At 33.5% G+C, this 16608-nt stretch overlaps 1 protein-coding gene across 16 annotated transcripts in view; it reads right to left on the bottom strand.

The window, feature by feature from the left end:
- ZBTB20 (zinc finger and BTB domain containing 20) overlaps window positions 1-16608 on the bottom strand; it is an 805287-nt gene that overhangs the window by 470758 nt on the left and 317921 nt on the right. For all 16 annotated transcript variants that reach the window (XM_059391916.1, XM_059391918.1, XM_059391915.1 and 13 more), the window contains one exon: window positions 1224-1297. The gene's annotated coding sequence lies outside the window, so the exon portion shown is untranslated. The remainder of the gene's footprint in view (window positions 1-1223; window positions 1298-16608) is intronic.

Below are 16608 nucleotides of genomic sequence, written 5' to 3'. Positions count from 1 at the left end.
ACCTAGCAGAAATTCAGACCATACGTAGAGACGCTTAATTTCTGGACTATCTGCAGTCAACACATAAGCACTATAGCCAATAATGAAAGAGTATAGTGAATCAAAGTGAAAATGGAAGAAAGTGAATCACCTTTAATGCACTCTGTGGGACAGACACGGTGGCACTCTGAAAACCACGACGCAGTAGACCCTGCATTTGGCCTTCCAACAATGACTCAAGGAGATGGGTGTTATTTCAGTGTTTTAAGACTCTCTAAGGAAAGACCTTGCAACACATTAAACTGCAAAACTTAGGAAGACATCATAACCTTCTGGATTTCATTACCAAAACATACATTTTAATCTAAAATTAAAAAATAAAAAAGATTGACTTTTCTCATAGTATTTCACAACCTTTGAGTGCAGCATTAAAATGCTTTTCTTTTTTCCCCCACCAACTATAAGCTTCTGTTTTCTTACCCTGGGCGTCTGAATCTTTTATATGCTCGGGTTCTATTCACTGCCTGTTATTCAGACATTGAAATCCCAAGTGTTAATTGTTCTTCCAAGTACATTGACAAAACAGCAGCTAAATAAGGGTAGACCAGACTGTGGTAGACTCTGACATGCATTTATGGAACAATGGGGCTCTGAGAGACAGCCTTGTAGCTCACGGGAAGACATAAGATGTGCTATTTTGACTGCTTCATAGCAGAATGGGGAACACAGGCACACAAGGGAATTATGCATTTTACTTAGTTTTGCCCAAAGTCCTCAAGGCAACAGAATCTTGTGATGTCATCATGAACTTTTTTCTCTCCATTTCCATTGACACTAAAGGCTAAAAATTTCTAATGACATCACAAAGGAAACAGGAATCTACTTTGATTCCATAAGAAATCCATTACCTTCAATGAGACTTGAACAAAAAATGTGAGAATCCCTCCTGTCACGGTGTATGTCACTGTGCGGATGCACAGTGGGTGACACCCTCCCTAATGCAATTCAAACCAGGCAAAAAAAAAAAAAAAAGATTCACAATTTAGGTTGAATAAAAAAGACATACTGAACATTGAGCCCAACAAATTTTCTTTTTTTATAGAAGGAAATCATTTAAACATATATTTCTTCAGGGATATTCAAATTTTTACTCATGCCTGGTTACTATGTTACCAATGTTTTTGTCTTTTCTTGGGTTGGTCACAAAATCACAGAGGAAGAAGGTACAGGAAGCTTTCACTTACAGGAATGCAGTGCAGCTCAGTCTTTTGTTTTTAAGGTGCAGTGATTTCAGTCTCTAAATGTAACTTCAGGCAGTCTGAAAAGAAACAGGTTAAAATCTCTTTCAGTTATAATTGGTATTTCAGATTTAATTAAAAATTAAACTTTCATAATGTTTCACCATCCAAAGCAATGCATTATCAGTCAAGCGTGGCTTTTTTTTTTTTTTTTTCTGTTAAGGAAAAAAAAAAAAAAAACCTTTTTCCTGAGTTTTTTTTTAATAAAAAGAAAAGGATCTAAAGAGGAAAAAAAAAAAGCAATTCTGAAAAACAAAATATGCCTCCCTGTTTAGGACTTCATAATGATATGACTAGAAGCTCAATGCCTCTGAATTTCAGCTAAATTCTATCTGATTTTTAAAAACTCCTCAACAACAATTTCACAGCCTAAAGATTACATAAAATGTTAATTTTAGATAATAAAGAATAAAATCTATTATCTGAATATACATGTTGAAGGGAAATTATGACTTCAAATAGAACTGGAAAAAAAATGTTAGATCTACTACTTTTAAGTGGCTGCATTGGTGGTGGGGCAGATGGTGAAGCAGAGGTAAATGAACGTATTTAGCAATACAGAATGCCCATTGCAATGTATGGTGGGCTTAGCATGCCGGATACCACATCATATCTACATACATCTTATCAGTTGCTGCCGCTGCGGTGTGAAGCAGCATGAGAAGACCATCAGGATTTGAATTGGTTCCGTGGTTTTAAATAACTGAACCACATTTTTTAATATGTATTTTTAATCTTCAAATTAAGAGTCCAGGCATTAAAATCTCCAACTATGTCATAAATATTTGGGCTTAAAATGTCACACTATTTTTTCAATCCCTTCTTTCTTCATACAGCACCATCTCTAAATAAGATAACAGTTTAAAAAAAAAACAGACTAGATTAAGTCATCCCTATTTTTAGCTTTAGATAACTGACACTACAGGATTTAGAAAAATATAGCTTTCTCGTGTAAAATGAAGATAATACAATTATCTTTCTTTTACTTCACAACACAGTAGTACATTTTTTTAATATATTTGTAGCACTAAATGTGGTGTGTTTATGTCCACCTTCACATGAATGTAAGGTAATATTTTAATATCTTCATATATGAGAGCATGATCATAAATCACCCTTGAAATTGCATCTATTATTAGAAAATGCATCTCATCTGACTTATGAATTCTATTTTCTTTTTCCCTTCTAGTATAGGGAAGAATATTTTAGGTATTGTGTCTATTCGATATATATAGATTTTAAATGCAAACTGGTACAGATTCACTAAATCCATCCATGAATGGATCAGAAAAAAAATCACTGACATTGACTAACTAAACTTTTCCCCTGCTTCTCACATGCTTGAATTAGACTAAAAATGCACCAGTGTAAAGACAGAAATTATGGAGGCGTCACCAGGGACAACTGAATGAGAGGAGGGGAGTGCACATATTTCCTTATAAGGTAACAAAACATTCATAAATGAAACTGACAAAAATAACTCATGCTCAGAAATTATATGGATAACAATAATCCCCAATAAACAAGTCAGAAATACAAAAACTGCCCACCTCTACATAAATCTGAATCACCGATTGGTATTGTTCTACTCACCGCTCAAATATGGTTAGTGAAAAACTGATTCACTATCTAGTTCATACAGGGAAATGGGATGGAAACTAGGCTGCATATTTATATATAAACTATTTAACTGACAACTAGAAGTTCAGTTTGATCAGTCGGATTTTCTTTCCCTCAATTCACCAGATGTTGAGTTAACGGAACTATCCATTCAAAATAATCAAGTAATTTCTATGAACAGGCAGTCTGCTCTGTTACGTTCTTGTCTCGTCATGTATCCCTCATCCTCTTTGACCTTTCTCCTCACTTCTTTTTCCTGCATGTTTCTTCTTTACTTTCGCTTTCTTCCTTATTTTTTTCCCTCTCTTTTTTTCCCCTTGGTGAGGGTAATGAAGCTCAAAAATAACATCTTGTATCCTGTTGAGGGAAACTTGGTCACAACTATCCTTCCAGATGACAAACTCATTCTTAAATGTCTGTTTCCCAATCCAAAGAAAACAGAGCAATTGAGAAAATAGAGACGCAACATCACTTACCACTACCAACACCACCACTTTTAATTCCCATGCTACATTCATCACAAGGAGGACTGAAGTTTATTTATATTATCCCCTAACCTCAAATAGGACCACAAATAAGACTAATAACAGGACCATTTTGTGGCACTCAGGCAAACGGCTGGGCAAAACAGATGGATCTTACTTTGCGCCAGGACTCAAAAAATACAGTCGCCAACTCACTGTTGGCGACTACATATCTTGGCCCAAAGATGGACCTGGAAGTGGGACCAGTTGTCTTTGATATGAATACTGTTCCTATTCATATCTGCCTCATGAGATAATCATTAACTCTGTCACTATGTAGTGGGGGTCAGTATTGGATAGAAACTGGAAAAATGGTCATCAAGGAAGTGAAATATTTTCAAGGCATGTCGGATTAGATTAGGGAGCACAAAGTCAGGGCTAGAACATTTTTGGCAATTCTCTCTACTTTTCAACTTCCTGTTTTTTACAAGTTCAGTACGGTACACTGTACCCACCTTTAAAACAGTAGATTTCCAGAGTGTGTGTGATCAATAAGAATAACTTGCTCTTGACATTTCAGGTCCCAAAATCTGTTAAAATTTTTTTAAGGTCACCCGGATCAATCTTGGTCATTATTATAATTAACCACCAGTGTCAGACTTCTTTAATCAGGACAAAACTATGTAAGGCTTTATAGATTACACTCAACACCCAGTGATGCACTGGGAAACAGCTCAGTCAGTAATCAATGCAAATTACAAAGCCCGGAAGAATGCTTCTCTTGGCAGAGACCCTTTAGCAAAAGAGTTGTACATTCTGCACTAGTTAGAGATTCTGAATGGCTTTCCAGAGAAGTGGCAAATGCATTATATTACAGTAACCTATCCTGTAACTCACAAGTCCAAAAAACAAAGCCCCAGACAATAAAGAAAACTGAAGGGGGGTGAGGAACTATAGATCGTAACACTGACTAGTAACATAGGGCTGCTACAGTCCACACTCTCCTTTTTTTTTTTAAATCCTCACATGCATAGGAGTTTTAGATATCACCAGGTCACAAAACTTCAAGAAAAGAACAACAAAGCATTCTAGTTTAGGAAGTCTATGGTAATTTAGGTATTTCTCTTAATGTTCTCCCAACTATTCAGCATCGATTTTATCTTACCCAGATTGTTTTTGAGAGTTCCCTCACTTCTCTTATAATTTGTTCATTCTGATATTGCTCAGATGATTTTTAAGAGACAAGCCCTGTCTGTGGTCAGTGTAGAGTGAAATCATAATATTTTAATTATTTCTTTTAGTCATTTTTTTTTCACTTAAAAAAATTTACTATGGAAAATCTAAAACAAGTACAAGAGTAGAAAGCAGAGTAAATGAGCTACCAGGTACTTATCATCCACAGGCCATCTTTTTTTTTAAATCTACAGTCACCCACTTTCTCTTCCACTAGCTCATTTCAAACATAATTCCAGCTCTATCATTCTACCCACAAATATGTTAGTATGTAATACTAAAAAGTATTGGCCTCTGAAAATCATAGTATCATCTCCCACATCAAAAATAATACCAATTATTTAATATTATTAAATATCTTGGGTCAAATGATTGACTTTTGAATTCTTTTTGTTCTTTGTTCATTTTTATAGCTGGTTAGTATGAATCGGGATCTAAGTAAGATCCAAACATTACATTTAAATCATAATTCTTTTAACTGATAAATCCCTCATTTTTAAAAAAATTACTTTTTATTTTGGGACAACTTCACATTTATTGAAAGTTGTAAAGTTAGTAAAGAGAATTCCTGTATTTTTTTCACTACCAAACATTAACATCTTATGGAATGATGGTAAATTTGTCAAAGGAAGAAATGAACATTGATACAATACTATTAACTACATACTTTATATAGATGTTACCAGTTTTTCTGCTAATACCTTCACTCTATATTCTAGGGTACCACATTGTGTTTAGTTGCCATTTCTCCTAACTCTTTTCTGATTTGTGACAATTTCTCAGTCTTTTCTTGTTTTTTATGACGCTGATAGTTTTTAAGAGTAGTGGTCAGATATTTTTTGTACTAATCTAAATAATAATTTGGATTCATCTGATGTTATTCATTATTAGATTGGGATTATAGTTTTAGCAAAGAATGAAAATGAATGAAGAGCTCTTCTTGTAACACCATATCAGGGCGTGCTTGATATACTTATCACTGGGGACGTTAATCTTGGTCATTTGTTTAAGGGAGTGTCTGCCAGGGTTTTCTCAGTTTAAATTAGCATAATTTCCCTTTTAACAGTCTATTAAGGTATAATTTACATAACATGAAATTCACCCTTTTATGTGTACAACTTAAGAATTTTAAATAAATTTAGAGTGATCAGTGGTGCCTGGGTGGCTCAGTGGGTTAAAGCCTCTGCCTTCCGTTCAGGTCATGATCCCAGAGTCCTGGGATAGAGCCCAGCATTAGGCTCTCTGCTCAGCAGGGAGCCTGCTTCCCCCTCCCTCTCTCTCTGCCTGCCTCTCTGCCTAGGTGTGATCTCTTGTCTGTCAAATAAATAAATAAAATCTTAAAAAAAAAAATTAGAGTGATCATCACCAGTTTTAGAACATTTTTGTCACCCGAGAAAGATCTTTCATGTCCTTCGGTAGTCAACCCACTCTTATCCCAATCCCAGACAATAACTCATCAGCTTTCTGTCTCTAAACATTTACTTTTTCTTGACATTTCATATAAAAGCAATCATACAATATGTGGTGTATGCATGTGGCTTATCATGATGTTTTTCAGATTCATCTATGTTGTGGTATGTAGCAGTACTCTGTTCCCTTTTATGGACAAATGGTCTTCCATTGTGTGGATGTACCACATTTTGTTTATCCACTTATTAGTTGATGAACATATGCATTGTTTTTATTTTTTGACTATTATGAATAATTCTGTTCTGAACACTGAAATATATACAAGTCCATGTGTGGACACATGTTCTTACTTCTCTTGAGTAGATATCTAGAAATGAAATTTCTGGGTCATAAATCATGGTAAGTTTATTTTAACTTTTTTAAAAAATATTTTTCAAAGATTTATTTATTTATTTTGAGAGAGAGAGAGAGAGGCAGGAGCAGAGGGAGAGAAAATCCCAAGCAGACTCCACACAGAGTGCAGAGCCCAATAAGGGGCTTGATCTCACTACCTGAGCTAAAACCAAGAGTTAGAGGCTTAGCCAACTGTGCCACCCAGGTGCCCTAGTTTATTTTAACTTTTAAGAACTGCTAAGCTATTTTCTAAAGTGGCTGTACCATTTTAAATTTCAACCAGCAATGTATGAGGGTTCCAATTTCTCAGCATCCTCACTAATACTTGTTATTGCATGCGTACTTTTATTGTATTCACTCTAGTTAGCATAAAGCAGTATCTCTCTGTGGTTTTAACATAATTTTTTAAAGGATTGATGATATTGAGCATCTTTTCACATTCTTATTAGTGATTCTTATATCTTCTTTGTTAAAATATTTATTCAAAAATTTTGCCCAATTTTTAATTGGGTGTCTTTTTGTTATTGAATAATACTTTATGTATTATGAGGACAAAGACCCTTTATCAGATATATATTTGCAAATAATAAATCTTGCAGGGGCACCTGAGTGGCACAGTTAGTTAAGCGACTGACTCTTGTTTTCAGCTCAAGTCAAGGTCATGAGGTCAAGCCCCACGTTGGGCTCCCTGCTCAGTAGGGAATCTGCTTCTCTCCCTCTTCTTCTTTCTCTGCCCCTCCTCCTGATCACCCTCATAATCTCTCTCTGTCTAAAATTAAATAAAACAAAACAAACAAAAAATCTTGCAAATTTTCTCCCACTTTTTATTTCTTTAGTGGTATCTCTTAGAGTATTAAGGTTTTAAATTTTATTAAAATACAAATCATTATGTTTTTAATTTTTGTATCATGGTGCCATATCTAAGAACCCTGTGTAGCTCAAGGTTATGAAGATTCTTCTCGTGTTTCCTTACAGAAGTCTTAAGTTTTAGCTCTTACATTTAGGTCCATGATCCATTTTGAATTAATCTTTATGTATGGTTTGACATAAGGCTAGAAAGTTATTTTTTTCATATAGCTCTAGTACCACGAATATTCATTTATATTTCATATAGTCCTAGCACCAATTGTCCTAATATTATTTACTGAGAACAACAACAAAAAACTATTTCTTACCCTATCAAATTGCTTTGGAACCTTTGTCAAAATCAATTGACCAAAAACATAAAGGTTAATTTTCTGAATTTACAATTTCATTACATTGATTTATATGATAGTACTATACTCTTCCTTAAAATTAGTGGTATAGTTCATCTAATTTTGTTTTTCTTTCCAGAATTATTTTCACTGTTCTGGATTCTTTGCATTTTCTTATAATCAGCTTGTCAGTTTCTACAAAAATGCCTTTATTCTTTTTGATGCTATTGTGAATAGAATTTTTTTTAAATTTCATTGTTCACTGTTAGTATATAGAAATAAAATTAAAATTCATATAATTATAAAATAACACATATTTGGTATTATAATATTATATAATTTTTTGTTATAATTACAAAATAAAATTTGAAAACTTGCGGAAGTCATTTATTTGTGTGTATGAATGCATTCCTTCAGCCTTTCTACATAACTTATTTTCTGAAAACAAAAAGTGATAACTTTTTACCTTCTAATCTAAATGCCTTTGATTTCTTTCTTTTCCGTCTGTTTTTTCTTTCCTTTTCTTGCTTTCTTTCCTCTCTTTTTCTTTATATTTATTTATTTATTTTCATCTTTCTGGACAGACACCCTGGTATAATGCTGAATAGAAGAGGTGAGATCTAACAACCATGCCTTATTCCCAAACTCAGGGTTAAACCAGCTAGTCTTTCATCATTAAGTATGATGTTAGTTGTAGATCTTGCATAGATGCTCTTTATCAGGTTACAGAAGTCCTCTTCTAGTTCTAGTTTGTTGAAAGTTATTGTCAAAGATGGTGAATTTTCTCAAACGCTTTTTGTGTACCTACTGCAATAGTCACAGGGTTCTTTCCTTTATTGTACTAATATGGTATATTGCATTAATTAATTAATTAATGTTTACCAAATTTGCATCCTTAGGATAAATCCTACTTGCTCGGGTTGCTATATTTGATTTGTGAATATTTTGTTGAGGACTTTGGTGTCTATATCATGAGGGATAATGATTTCTTAAATACGTTTGTCTGGCTTTGGTCTCAGTATAATATTATTGTCATAGAATGAACTTAAAAAAAATGTTCCTTCTCCTATTTTCTGAAAGAGTTTGTGAAATACTGGTATTGTTTTTCTTTAAATAATGGATAGGATGCAGTGAAGATATCTGCATCTAGAGGTTTCTTTGTGGGATGACTTAATCAAAAATTCCATCTCTTTGCTATTATAGATCTATTCAGATTCTCTATTTCTTCTTGAATCAGTTTCAGTAATTTGCGCATTTCCAGTAATTAGATAATTTTAGTAAGTTGTCTTAGGAATTTATTGATTCATAGTATTGACTTTTAATCTTTTTAATTTCTATAGAGTTGGTAGTGATGTCCCACTTCTATTCCTTATTTCGGTAATCTGTTATCTTCTCTACTTTTTCCTTGGTCATTCTATCTACACATCTGTCAATTTTATCGGTCTGTGCAAAGAATCAGCTTTTGTTTTCATTGATTTTTCTCTACCATTTTATTGTTTTCTATTTCATTGATTTCTGGCTTAATCTTTATTATTTTCTTCCTTTTTCTTGAATTGAATTTTGTTATATATTTATACCATATCTATATTTATCTATGTAATAATATTATAAGTGCAAATTATTTGCTTGGGTGGATTTTAGTTACTGTTGTCATTTCCTTTCAATCTAAACGATTTCCTTTAGTATTTCTTGGAAGGCAGGTCTGCTAGCAACAAGCCGCTTCAGACTTTGTTTATGAATATAAATGAATATATAAATTAATTAATATAATATTTCATTTTCATTTTTGAAGAACAGTTTTGCTAAAAATAAAAATTCTTGATGGTCACTTTAAAAATCTTTTTCCTTCAGCACTTTGAATAGGTTGATCCTCTGCCTTTTGACTTGACTTTTAAGTTTCTGATAAGAAGTCAAATGTTAATCAGAATGTTGTTTCCTATATTGAATGAGTCTTTTTTCCTCTTGGTGCTTTCAAGAATTTATCATTTTCTTTGTCTTTCAAAGTTTGACTAGAATGTGTCTATGAATGGATCCTTTTGCATTTTTCATACCTGGAATTTGTTGAGCTTCTCAGATGTGTAGATTAATGTTATTCATCATATTTGGCAAGTTTGGGGCTATTATTACTTCAAATATCTTTTTTTCCATCCTTTCATTTTATTCTTATCTCCTTTTCTGTTATTCACATGTTAGTATGCTTGATGGTATTTCAGATCTCTGAAGCTCTATTTCTTCTTTTTTTTTTGTTTTGTTTTTGAGATTAGGTAATTTCTATTGATTTACTTCAAGTTCACTGATTCTTTGTTTTCCCATCTCAAATTTGCTCGAGTCCCTCTAGAATATTTTTCATTTTAGTTATTGTGTTTTGAACTCCAGAATTTGTTTCTTGGGTTAAAGCCTCTGCCTTCGGCTCGGGTTATGGTCCCAGGGTCCTGGAATGGAGTCCTGTCCCTCTACTCCACAGGGAGCCTGCTTCCCTTCCTCTCTCTCTGCCTGCTTATGATCTCTGTCAAATAAATAAATAAAATCTTTAAAAAATAATTTCTATCTTTATATTGATTCTCTTTATTTTAAAATTGTATTAATAGTTTATTTAATTATTTAACATAGTTTCCTTTAGTTATTTGAATATATTTATAATAGCTGCTTTCAAGTCTTTGACATCTGCTCTTCCTCATCCAACCTAGAGACAGTTTCCACTGACTGCTTTTCTATCGGTCATACTCCTATTTCTTTACATGTCTTATGGATTTTTTCCTTGCAAGTTGACACTTTATACAATACATTATAGCAACTCTGGCTCCTGATTTTTCCCTCCAGGAGATAGCTGCTGTTATTACTACTAATTTGTTTGGTGATTTACCAATCTAATTCTGTGGGGTCTATCTCCTTCATGCTGTGTAGCTACTGATATCTCTGGTCAGTTTTTATAATTCCTAATTTTATTTTTTAGTTAAATAATTGCCTCTGTGTCAGCACAGTTTGCAGTTAACATCTAATGATTGGTCTGGAGTTGTACTCAAACACCTTGAGGGCAATAAGCTAACTCCTTTGCTGATATATGTGTATGGGTTGGAAATGCATTCAAAGTTCAGGCACTTTACATGTTTTCCTTGGCTCTTACTTTTCACTGGAATCACTCTTCTCTCCACTTTGCACAAGGTCTTAGGGTTAGCCTTGGGCATGTAATAACTTGGACCCTCTCTGGTCTTTCCTGGAGTATGTGCAGACTTCCAAACTACCAGGGATATGTGCTTTTCAATGCCTACTATAGCAGTCTCCTTTTCCAATTCTCCCTGTTAAAGTTCTGGCAATTGGCCAGTCTACTGCTTGCCTCTATCTGAATTACAACTTCAGGCTAGTTGTAATGTTTATCTTCCCTGTTTATTTGCCACTGAGATTGCTGCTGTTTGTGACACCTAGGGACATGTGGTTTTTCATGTTCTATTCCATCATCAAGTCAGCCTATTTCAGCAGGAAGCTGTGAGTTTTCATGGTTTGGCCTGGCCGGGTAGGTCTATTGTGCCAATGGAGTTTGGGAAAGGGTAAGCCGTGGAGGTAGTCCCAGCTAAAACACCAGATCTCATTTATGCCTGTTGCTTAACCTCTAGCATGTCCCCTTCTACCCTCAGAAGTATCAAGTTTGGGTGGTATAATTTATGATCTCTTTTATATAGTGAGCATAAAAAACTTATGATATTCCTTCAGCAAATAACCATTGCCTAATTCTATTTCTTGTAATGCAAGATTTGGAAGCCAGTTGCAGGGGTGTGTGTATGGGTGGGTGGGGGAGGTCCAAACTGCCATTGAATGGAAGTTTCCATGATGGTTACATGTGAATAGGAAATCTTCAACTGCCTGTTCCACTATACCTCTAAAAAGTCTAAAAATTCTATAGGTTAGTAATTTCTACCAATCATGAGAACTGGGAGGTGGATGGAGAATGAGTATGAGGGTGAAATACTTCGCCCTTAGGAGATTAAGAATTCTGCATGACTTTACAGAGCTTAGAGAAACCACACAATGAAAAGAGCTAGCATTTCGTGGTTCATAGTTGCTAGAAAATTTGGAGCTGGACGGAGCTAGAATAAACTCATCCCAAACCACCTAGACTTAATCTCATACCAAACAGCAGCTAAGCAATCTCTCTAAACAGGTTCAAATACTTAAGTGAATCAAGTTAGTTTTTGCAATTTACTCCCTCACAGTTTTGTGGTATGCCCAGGCTATATCTCCTTAGGAACATAATAAAAGGATATGTTTCTCTGGGCACTTAAATAACTCTTGTAAATCAGAAAGTTCCCATATTGAAATAGGGAGTAATATGCACCTTAAAAGTGATTTTTGCTTTACATAATGATCCACAATAAAATTCCCTTGAGAATAGATTCTCCTAGAGCATTTAAATTATGAATAGATTTACAAAATCACTCATCACATAAAATGAGATAAACATGTAGTATCTGCTCCTAGGATTTTCAAAACTTTTTTTTTCATAGAGACTGAAAGGAAAGGGAAAATCAGCAAACTTTGTGCAATAGAAATTTAGAATGTATGATGCATTAACTTTGAATATCGTACTGATGTTTTTGGATCGACATTAATCCCTTACATTTACAAAGTGTTGAAAAAATCAAAGTATTCACCAAACTTCATCTCATGAAAATGTCGTAATAATTCACCTTTAACCCAAGAACTTGTAACAGCAAATATTAGCACTTCTATTTGGAAAACAAAGAATCTAATCATAAAATAAAGCATGGAACATCACATAAATTGCTTAAGGACACAAGAAACTCTGGTGATGTAGTATGTGATAAAATTCCCTTACCTTGTAATATGAGAATTGCAATATGCAATATTTAAGCTATAGCAAAGAAGAAATTGGAGCCTCCATCTCCCACTTGTTCATATATTAGAGCAGAATAAAAACAAAATGTTTAAAGAGATTTTTTTGGTCCTATGAAATGACACTTCTCAAGCTAATTTCTCAGGTAAAGTGGGTGGACATTTTTTTGACTGTGTGTTTTTGAGAGACTTTGCAATTTCTATAATAGAATTTCAACCCAACCCCTAACTTGAGTATTGTTTCTGCTATTAACTAACAAAAACAGCTGTTGTTCCAGTGATACAATCTAGAATTCACTGTTGTCTACTAACAGTTACAGGCATAACTTAGAAAAATATTATCTATAAAAATTGCAGCTCTTCCATTGGAGGTTAGATCTAGATATATTCTAAAATCTTTCTTCAAACTATATCAGAATGTAGTGTCATCTACCTGGTCTGTATCTTATAAGACTGAGAATACCAAATTGCACATCACTGAGACGTTATCAATCTATATTGAGAGCTATAATAGAGGTATACCTATAAAATATTCTTGGTTTCTCATAAAAGTGAATACTGATCATGGTATTCATGGTGACCCCTTTATATACTGAAGAGTATGAGAGGAAGGTAGTTCTTTCTAGTCTGAGTATCAGCAATGTATTTCTTCAAAACATATGTTACATATTTATATATTTGTAAATGTATATAAAACTCTTCACAGGATTTTAAAAAAATATATAGGTCTAATTCTTATGTTTTTCCCATATGTTTTCAGTTTTCAATTTGTATCATATACTTTATATTTTATTTACCTTCACACACACACACACACATACAAACACACATTTATAACACGTACCTATCCTTTTAAACCACATTTCTTTCTTTTCAGAACAAGGAGCTGTCCATCTATATCTCTTTTAAATCTACCCTTTTGTATATCAAGCCATCTGAAGTTATAAGAATATACCCCCAAATTTTAGATGCAATTTCAAAATGCAACCTAGATCATTCAGGAGCCAGACTTGATAAACTCATCTATGCTTTGTGGTAACTTTATTTCATTTCCTTCTACCCTCAGTGCTATTCAAATCAGGTATCTGAAGCAAAGTAATAGATTTGTATCATCAGGGTCCCAGACTAACTTAAACCTTAGATAAGCATCTTTTTGCTAAGTCACCTGAAGGTGATTCTTGGCTTTCTATGCAAGAGAAGAACAATTTGGAACCTATAGAGCAACAGCAACTATTTTCAAATCATTAATAAAGCTTATAACACAGGGCAGCTAAGACTGAGTGTGCAGGCTTTGCCCTGTACAAGGGCACCCAATCTAGAGGTGTGCTCCACTCTAGAAGCCATGCTCCCTGGCCCAAGATACATCTGTTGGAGCAAATTTTTTTATAATTTGTACAAAGGTTCTGAAAGAGGTCACATTTTTCTAAATTGTACTAACCCTCTATGTAAGTAAGAAGCCCAGTATAATATACTTCTATAGAATTTCTAACAATATTTCTATTCCATTAATATTTAGCTGGCTCTATAGCTGCTGCATGTCACATGAATATTCAGGTAAGCCTCCTAGTAATGCCCTCACCACATGAACTTGAGTCCCCATGACTTGGGCTAAACAAGATGTTAATTATATATACAGTTCTCAGGGAAACTGATTTTGAAACAGAACAGGAGAAAAAGGATGCTTCTAACACTGTCTTTCTCCATAGATGACAACAACATATATCAGATCATATTTTCACTTTAGTGAAGCTTTTCTTCCTAAGTGGAGTGAAAAAGTGGGTACAGAACATAATGTTACTCATATTATTACTATTTCCTTAATTAAATAGTCTTCAGTTTGGAATTTTCAAACAATGAGAAAGTGATAACAAAACTTAATAAGCTCTGAGACAATGGATTATTTGTGTAATGTAATACTTTGCCTTTAAATTTAGCTCGTGGCTTCCACTCTCCCTGGGAGACTTTATATAGTTCATTCAATGAATTATTTGCAAATGGGGATAACATAAAATACATAACACATTTTTACATTAACTTTTTCTGGCTACAAAATTAATACATGCTCATTGGAAAAAGGGGGAAAAAAAGGAAAGTATAAGAAAAAAATTACAAACACCAGAAAGTCTGATCACAGAGACGATCAATTACTACTGGCATGTCAACATTTCATCAAACGTGACAAATTTTAATCTCAGTTTCGCTTCTTCTTTTTCTTCAGCACATCACTCAGTTGCCTCCTATTCCCCCTATTTGGTATGTACTCAAGCAGTAATGGTTATTTTCTACAAACTAATTGAGCAATTAACCAAGTACCATTGTATTTCATAGGTCTACTATTATTACTCATGCTTATTATTATTCATTCTTGTTGCTTACAATTACATGAGTTAGCTTTTATCCGATCATGTCCTATGAAGATTATCTTTTATACATAACATAGTATGACATTACACAAGTGTTAGACCATTTCTACTCCATAATGCAGATGTTAGAAATAGCTTCCTTAACCAATGGAAAACAAAAATAAGATGGTAAATTTTATGTCAAAAAGTCAAATATTGTATACAGAGACCAAAAAGAAATTACTTTAGATAACAAAGTTGTTTATTTTTATTTTTACCATATTTACCACAATACTATAATATTAGTAAGGAAAACTGCAAGTTAGTTATGCTTATAAAGGTAAAGCACTATAAAAACCCGAAAGCATATATCTCAAGAGTCTAATCCAATTCTATCTGTGAGCTCTGTCATGTAGAATTACATCATCTCCCATGGCTCAGATTATCTCCAATTCATAAAACGCTTTAACAAAAACTGTTACGAAGTGAGTTCTATTATATATTCACATAACTTCCTTCTCACTTTGGTTTAGCATGGAAATACACAATATATCAATATGTGTTTCATTAAGACAGTTGTTTCGATACAGTAACAAGCTGGGCAAATAGAGGAAGTGCGCTGGGTATAATTTATTTACATTTTAATAAGACCTCAGATGAATGATACCACACAGGAAGCTCACAGTGAGGCTAGGGAGAATGGTAGCTGAAAAAATGCCTTGAAGTTTGGAAGCTGTAAGTATTACTTAATCAATAGTATTACTTCTGAATTAAGATAGTATAACAGTTCCACTGGGATAGGTATTGTGGTCTGTGACAAACATTATGCAATGCAGGCATTAAAAATTGAGGGGGATATAAATTTTCCAAAATATGAAAAAAATTAAGGTTATAAGTTGAACATAGATCAAATGACAAAATTTAAAATAAATGTCCCCATGATATAAAAATCTAATCAAAGCCCAAAGGATAGGACTCTACTTCCTTAATGTACCAAAGATTACTGCTAAAATTCCCATTTAGTAGAGATGCTAACTTCATGTTAGCATTTGAATTTCTCCTACTTTACATGTTAATTCTTTTGTGAACGGTTCTAAAAATCAGGGCAAGTTTTTTAATGAAATAAGAGATTCCAAAAGCAATGATTTTCAGCCTACAATTATATTGGCCTGTACTACTCCTATTTCCAAATGCTGAGCAGGGTCACCTTTGTGTGAGACAAATTATCACTGGTAATATTTCAGAAATTAATGTGCATGACATTTGTCTATCTGGTGTTGTTCCAAAGAGAATTTTAAAAATCTTGCAAAAGTAAATATAATTTTTAAGCAGCAAGGCAAGAAATAATTGTAAAGGTACAATAGTATAGGAAAAGCATGAAGAAGTCAGGGTGAGGTCAATATACAAAAGGTATGTTGTGAATTCTAATACATTTGCTTAAATATAAAACAAGAATATGACTGTATTTATATTAGCTACTATAAAAATAAGTATTTCATTAGGATGTGTGTTTTTGCATTTTTTCCTTGTTTGTGTCTTATCTACCAACTAGAAAGTAAGTTCCCTGACAGTGTATGATTTATGTTTTTCTATACTACAATTCGTAACAACTAGCATGATGCTAATGAGAAAATTGATTCTTGATCAATATTTGCTGTTTTGATTTGAGTGAAACATAAAGAATCAGGTCAAAAAAGTAAAGTTTTAAATAGCAGATGTTCATGCATATTGTATAAAAGAACAAAAGAAAGAATTCTAAAAAATAAAGTAAATTATGCTAAAGTACATTGAAGCAATACAATAAAAATAAACTTCAATTGAAAAT

This window comes from Mustela nigripes, chromosome 2 (genome assembly GCF_022355385.1).
Source record: "Mustela nigripes isolate SB6536 chromosome 2, MUSNIG.SB6536, whole genome shotgun sequence".
NCBI classification, from domain to species: Eukaryota; Metazoa; Chordata; class Mammalia; order Carnivora; family Mustelidae; genus Mustela; species Mustela nigripes.
This window is presented reverse-complemented; position numbering and strand designations above follow the sequence as displayed.